The sequence below is a fragment of the Myotis davidii genome, unplaced genomic scaffold (genome assembly GCF_000327345.1).
Source record: "Myotis davidii unplaced genomic scaffold, ASM32734v1 scaffold276, whole genome shotgun sequence".
NCBI classification, from domain to species: Eukaryota; Metazoa; Chordata; class Mammalia; order Chiroptera; family Vespertilionidae; genus Myotis; species Myotis davidii.
The window spans coordinates 501,662-509,479 of record NW_006287906.1 but is presented as its reverse complement, the minus strand read 5'-3'; positions in this window follow the sequence as shown (position 1 = coordinate 509,479).

Sequence of the window (7,818 nt, the reverse complement as noted above, 5' to 3'; positions counted from 1 at the left end):
TACCACACATGCACTGTCTTCTGTGTCCAGTTACCCTAGCCCTACATGTCCTTCAAGGCTTGCATACACATCATCTGCGTGCAAGATTTTGTATATAATTTTAAATATTAATCAACCCTAATTTCCTAGACTGTAAGCTCCTTTGCCTAAAGAGAATGGGGTGTATTTTTTAATACTGAGCACTGTACCTTGCTGCTCAATAAATCTTGTCTGAAATAAACAGAACCCAACTCAAGTCTTTGCTAGACTATATTGCTATATTTGTATTTTATGTAGTAGTTTGCACAGTATCTTGGTTATAGTGGTAATTTAATAAATATTTGTTGAATCAAATTAAATTCTGCTTTCTTAGTATCTCAGAGAAACACCAATTACAGTGATATAGGTAGATGTAGCTAAATAAATATTTAGAGTAAGTCTTTCAACACTCAATCTTATTGTTTTAACATTCTACAGACTTGAATCCACTAAATTAAGTATTTTACTATTAATAGATAACTTTGTTGATCTTTCCTCATGATGTGTTTAAATTTTAAATCATTTAAGTGTAACAAAAAAAAGTAAAATTCATTCCTCCTTTATAAATGTCACTACGTTCTATTTTGAGAATAATGTGATTAAGGACCAGGTCTGAGAATTCTAAAATAAAGCATTTCTACCAGTGAAGGGGAAGTATGAGGCACCTTTTTCTTCCACAATCAACCCAATGTCTCACCACTTAAGACAGATTCTCTTCTGCTTGGGTAGCAATCGTGTTCTTAGCAGGTTTTGGAATAATGAACAACTTGCTTCCTAATGACAGAAGTTGAGCCTTAAAAAATAAAATAAATAATTAAAAAGGAGAAGGGAGAGCTGACTGATTGGAGCGACACCAAATTTTTATTTTCAATGGCATTTGTAGCTGCTGGAAGTGACACAATTTCTGTCAGTCTAGGAACCTGAGGCAACCAAACATAAATTGTAGTTGATCAAATTAAAGTCGGAAGAATTGTAATTAGTTCATTAAATAAATGAGGTGGAAAATTTCCCAACTTAGGGTTGAAATACAAAACAACAGGCCATCTATCCATTAGAAAACAAGATAAAAGTGGATAAACCAAGAGTAAAAACTGAAGTTTCTCTTCATAAAAAGCAAAACAAAGACAGGCATTAAAAAAGGAAGATTTCATTAGCAAGGTAGGGGATAAAAAGAGAAATCAAAGTGGGATTCTCTGGTAAGGAAAAAAACATGATAAGAGTTTAGATCATAATCTATAAATAGCCTTTTCTTTCATAAATCCTTCATGTTATGCATAGATTACACAGTGAGCCTCCCCTATTTTCAATATGTACAGCCACATAGCACATACATTTTAAGGCAATTTTCAATAGTAATCACAAGGAACTAGGTCTGGAAAATGACTTGGGCTTCTCTCTTTCAAAAATCAAGAAGAAAATTGATGAGGGGAGATTCTGGGAACATTGCATAAATTGTCAGGAGGACACAGGAGGAATAAGTTTTAGTAAATTATAAAATAATCTGAAGAAATATTACATCCTGCTTCTTCAAACTTACCAGTGCAAGGAACAAATTTAATTGGCATCCCATCATGAACCTTCCTCTAAATAACGAAGGTGACCACTTCACCTGTCATCCTTCACAAACAGGACAGGTCTTATGTCCTGTTTGTCTCTTCTCACGCCTTTGTTCGATTTTTCAATTCTATAAGATGCCAGGAGTGATGGAATGGGGTAGAAGACAGAAAAGTAGAGAGTGCGAAGGGGAAGATATTTTATGATTAATTATTTGATACATTTTGTTGAATTTTTAAGGACTCTTTTTCATAATATTTCCAAACGCTTAAATAGAAGAAACAGTCTTTGAAATTCTATACCAAATATAAAACTCTCTGGCGGGTTATTTTAAGCAGGACAAATAATTAGCAAATGTAACCATCATGATAGTTGGCACTTAATCAGAATATTCTTCATCACTAGGCATTATGTCTTTTTCTTAAAAAAATATTTTAAGCCCCTGAAATGGGGATGTGCTGTACACACTGCATTCTTAGCTCTCTCTTTCCACCTAGCCAGGAGGACCGGCATGGCTGAGGAAGAGAGCACTCATACATGGTCTCTGAGCACGGTCCTTATGAGGTAAGAAAGTTAGAACAGGGAACAAGGCCTCAAACTCTCCCCCTTCCCTTTTCTGTCTTTGCTGGAACATGGCAGATGTGATCTTCTCTGACCTCCTGTTCTCCCGCTACCTTCTCCCCAATTTCCTATCACTGAGATCAACAAAACTGGTCTCAACCAGATTCAGCAGCCATACCAACCTAAAAGTGACCAGCAGGCCATTAAAATACCTTTCTAATAAATCTGCATTATCCTTTTGGGACACGTCCCCCACCCTGCTCCCAGAGTCATGATGACAGTTCTGGGAGGACAAAAAAAAAGGATTGCTATCTGGAGAGGATGGACAAGGACAAGCAGCGTGGCCGTCAACCCACCAGAAGCCACAGAGCACGCTATCACCCGCTTTGCCCAAGTTTAATAAAAATGTTCCACCCAGACCCCATCCAGGCATCTTGTTCTCCAAGGCCACCCGCTCTCACTTCTGGAGTGCATGCTATGACTCTGGTAAGTTACTGTACTTTGCTAAATCTTTCTGTCATGCTCTTGAATGCTTTCCTGAGCTGTGACAAGAATCTGGGCCCTGGTATCAGGTTGAGGCCTCTCTTGTCTTCCTTGGGTGTCACCAGGATTCAGATGGATTAACCCTCATGTCAGACGTTTAAAAAATCCATGTCTTCTTTTTTAAGAAGACAAAGATATAACATCTTCCTTTAGTCACTTATCTTGAAAGTCACTGTCTCTGCACATTTGTTCTAGCCAAAAAGATTAGAGTTTTGTTTTCAGTCTTTTTATTACAAAAGAAATGTCCTGTAAGAATTTTAAAAATATATAACCTACACTCCCCACTGACATTCTTTTTAGTGTAAATCTCTTTGTGTCTCATTGACCCTTTCAAAATGTCCATGGAAACAATGATTCGATATAACAGTAATGTGTTCCAATAAGAGAGGTTACGTTTCCCTAAAAAACTCTTCCTTGTTTTTCAGAGTACATTAATTCTGAGTCCTTTCTAGCTCAATGCCCCTGCTTTCATTGTCTAAAAACTTTCATTAACCACAAAAATGTTGTTTTGTACATTTCCATCTTTGATATTTTTTGTCATGTTTCATATGCTCTCTGCAGGGAATCTCATTGTGAACCATAATTTAAAATATTTTTTTTTTGTATTAACAGCTCCCAAATCCACACTCCAGCCCAGAACTCACTCTTCAGCATTAACACTATAGGACATATCCACCTACTTATTCAACATGTTCTTAAAGGAGGTAATTCAGACCAGGGCATCCTCCCAGGTTTCATCTGGGTGCCATTTTTAATACCTTCCACTCTCTCACAATTTTCTTTAATCCCTACCTCATATAGTAATATCCAATGCTTTGTCAAATCCTATTAATTTTCCCTTTGATATATTTCTTGAAGTCAACCCATCATTTCCATTAGACCTTGCCTAGACTCTTAAATAATTTCGGTGATTTCAATGTCATCTGTATATCCTTCCATAGCTTCATTCCAAATAAAAATATAATCATCTAATTTATTTCAATTAAATTTTCTGATATATCATGTTAACTTCCTTTTAGATCTGGCCTCTACCTACCTACTCAAGCCTCGTTTCTTACCACTTGCTGCTTAACTATGCTGGGCAAAGTTCCATATAAAATAATATACCTGAGTATTTGAACATCTCATATCAATAACTACCTAGTCTGTATTGTATATATAAACCACAATATATTTTAGTACTCTTCTATTGATAAATATTTCTAATTTTTGTTATTGTAAACAGTACTGCAAAAACCATCTTTGTGCATATAGCTTTACATATTTTCTCACAATGTGATTATCTCCTTAAGATAAATTCTGTGCCCCAAGGGCACAAAGTGAATACAAAGAGAGTCAGATTATACCTATATCTTGTGGACCAAAATGAGGCACTGAAGTAAATCTAACTGAAAGTAACCTCATAGGGTGGTCTGATTACAAATTTCTATCTAGGCAGGTCTTGGTGGGTAGTCATGCCCCAGGCATATAGCTTCTTTAGTAAAAGGTTTATCTTTGCCTTAAGCAAGCCCCATGCTTTCTGTACATCTAGGTTAACACATCTTTGAAATAAGAGGGCGTATAATCTTGTTAACATATTCTTTAATCCAATTCCCACCTTGCTTTCTTCCACCTTCATATAACCTTCCCTGTGTTCTCTCCTTAATTCCAAACACATAAAAGAAATTGCAAAACTGTGATTCTCTGGAGCATTTGAGATCTTTCATTCCAGTATTGTTGTCAGTTTGACTCAAATAAACTCATATAATTATCTACAGGTTTTCACATTCTTATGTCAACAGCACACAAATGATTGCATTGAAAGAAGGGAACCCTGAAATTATTAAAGCTGGATCTTTTTTTTTTACATTTTATTTTATTGATTTTAGAAAGAGGAGGGGAGAAAGAAAGAGAAACATTGATATGAGAGAGAAAGATCTATTGGTTGTCTCCCAAATGCCCTCACTCGGAATGGAAACCACAACCATAACCAATCAAACTTGCCACCTCCAACCAACTGAATCACACTGGCCAGGGCAAACGTGGATCCTTAAAACGGATAGGTACGCCTGCTCCCTGCCCTGAGGAAGACACTGTCTTTGTCACACTGGAGAGCAAGCATGTTTGCCCTTTGCTCTGAAGAGCCACACTCTCTTCCAAGACTCTAAGCAAGCTTGTTCTTTGCTCTGGGTGGAAACATTATCTCTATTTTTCAAAGCTGTTCACTAGGAAAATATCCTTTAAAAATAGGTCAGGTGTAAAATACAGCCAATGCCTCACTTCTGAAGATAAGCAGAATCTCGAGAGAACTGCAGATAATTGTCTCCCAACAATATCCATTTTTTGTTTGTAAACCATCTAGTCTTCTGGAAGATTTTCCCATCAGCCACTCTGATTAATCTGACCACTATCACAAAACTTCAACTTTGTTTCTAATTATCTCCTACTCATACTAAAGGGTAAAGAAAAAAGCAGGACATGGGCATTTTTTTAAAAAGTTGTTAAAATCCCTATGTACCCCACTTTGGCATGTTGGCCATTGTCCCAGCCTCTCTAAAGCAGTGTACTCAACTAACTGGTTATGATCTGTATGTTCTAAGACCATGTAAATCAAACAAGATAAGCCACCTGGCTGACCTGCAAAGAGGTCAGCTTGTAACTGCACATTGTGGACCAAAAGGGGGCCCTGTAGTGAATCTAACTAAATGCAACTTCACAGAGTGATCTGCTCAAGAATTCTAACTGCGCAGGTCATGGTGGATAGTCATGCCCCTGGCATTTAAGTTCTTTATCTTTGACTAAAAGATTTATCTTTTTTAGTTAGATTTCATTAGGTCCCATTTTGGTTGGCTGCCACTCAGAGAGTATACCAATCAGACCATCCTGATATTTGCTTTTAGGGACAAGAAAAATTCAATCATGCCTGCCATAGAAATAGCTTAGAATCAAAGCGCAGGCCCTGCAGGGCAGGCCTGGGCCAGGGCCCACTCGGGGTGGGGCGGAGCTGTAGGAGGCAGAAGTGGAGAGTGAGCTCGATCTGGAGTGAACTCGACCTAGAGCTGCATCAAAGCCATCCTCGGGCTTTGATGGGGTTGGCCAGGGCGGTAGAGCCTGGCTGTCAGGCTGAAACTCTGGGGCCGAGGCCAGGGACCGGGTGAAGGGGCAGGCTCACCCCCGCGTGGTCGTTGGAGTGGGCTGAATTCCCTCCTCAAGAACAAGAACAAAGCTAAAGCTGCCTTTCTCTGTTTTATTTTTTGAAATTTAAAAGTAGTTTACTAATAGTGACCCCCCCCACCCAAATAAAAAAGTAGCTTAGTATCCAAAAGTTTCTGACTGTCTATATCCCTTTTCCCTTTGTCCTGATCACTATGACTATCCAGGAAGTGGCCAAGGGGAGACGATCCATTTGAAAGCCATATTCCGTGACCAAGCTGTCTTTCTAAATTGAGTGGACCAGGATGGGACGAAGGAGTTAGATTGAGTCAGACAGCTTTTTAAGTCAATGTTGTAGTAGACTATTCCAAAAATCAACAATACCAGATGATTGTGAATGGTAGAGTATATGGTATATCATAAACCTTGACTATCAATCCCTTGTTCTTGGGTATTTGTCAAACTGAAAATGACTGGACAGCTGAAAACCTGACAGCTATCAGTAACAAGAATTGATGGGTTGAACTGGAAAGGTAACATTGTAATTTGAAAAAGTGTCAATGGTGGTGAGGTACCATTAATCACTCTGAGGTGGGGTCAAAAGCCTGACGTAGCCAATCTATCAGGAAGATGCCTTCAGTCTGCCAGACTATAGTTTTCCAAGTGGAAGACCAAACATCTAGGCCACTGGCTATAATCCAAGAATCATTAAAACCATAACTAGGTTCATCAAAGGCAGTAATCGATAGGGCTATGAGAACTGTCTTGAGCTCTGCCAACTGAGTTGGAGCAACCACAGTCATTCTTGGTTCTGTGCAGCTGTCACTGAGGCTCAAGAGTCAGATCAGCCCAGTGAACACCACTGGGTTTCTGCTCAGCTGAATCATTCATCAACAGATATTTAAGGGAGCTTCTATGTATTCAGCAGCTTTTTTTAGGCTGCAGAGATGACAGAGAGAGACGGGTTAGAAAGTATGTTATGTGTCCCACTGGCACTTCTCCAGATATAGTTCTTCCTAATTGGAAAAATCCCCCCGGCCTTTATGAACATTCATGTTATCAGCATATAAAACCTCAATATCAATTATGCATTCATCAAGAGAAGCCTTCACAAGAGTACATTGAATTAACCCAAAGAGTCCCAGCTACAATGTCACTTGAACTTCTTTTTCCCACCACAAAACTTGCCCAAACCCCAGTAGTTAGATTTTGGTGTCCTTTTGCCCCCATTGACTTTCTCCTGTACTCAACAAAACTGTAAAATTTGAGTTCTTAAGTTCTACATAGTTCCACAGATTATTAGGATGTCTTTGTATGGACTTCAGTCCCCATTAGGGACATACATGGAAACTTTAGCCTTTCTCCTTAATGATAGTCCTTTTTTAATTTCTTTATTGATTAAGGTATTACATATGTGTCCTCATTCCCCTTTAAGCCCCCCTACCCCCCCCAATCATGCCCTCACTCCCCTGTTGTCTGTGTCCATTGGTTAGACTTATATGCAAACATACAAAGTCCTTTGGTTGATCTCTCCCAACATTCCTTTTTAAAGCAGCTGAGATCAGTCCAGAGAGAGTGAGAGCACAGTTGTACTATTAAGTAAGGCACATCAATTTTCTCAAGATATTGTAACAACCCCACTTCCACTAGCAAAGGAGAAATTCCACTTGTGCAATTCTCTGATAACAGTTTCATCTGTATATGAGCCTTTGGTTTTTTATACATATACTAGAGGCCCAGTGCACAAAAATGTGTGCACTTGGGAAGGTCCCTCAGCCCGACCTGTGTCCTCTCGCAGTCTGGGACCCCTTGGGGGATGACCACCTGCTGGCTTAGGCCCTCTCCCTGGAGGATTGGGCCTAAGCTGGCAGTCAGACATCCCTCTGGGAGCTCGGGAGCCCTCAGGGGATGTCCACTTGCCAGTGAGGAGCAGGCCTAAGCTGCAGTCAGACATTCTTAGCGCTGCTGAGGAGGCGGGAGAGGCTTCCCCACCACCACTGTACTGGCAGC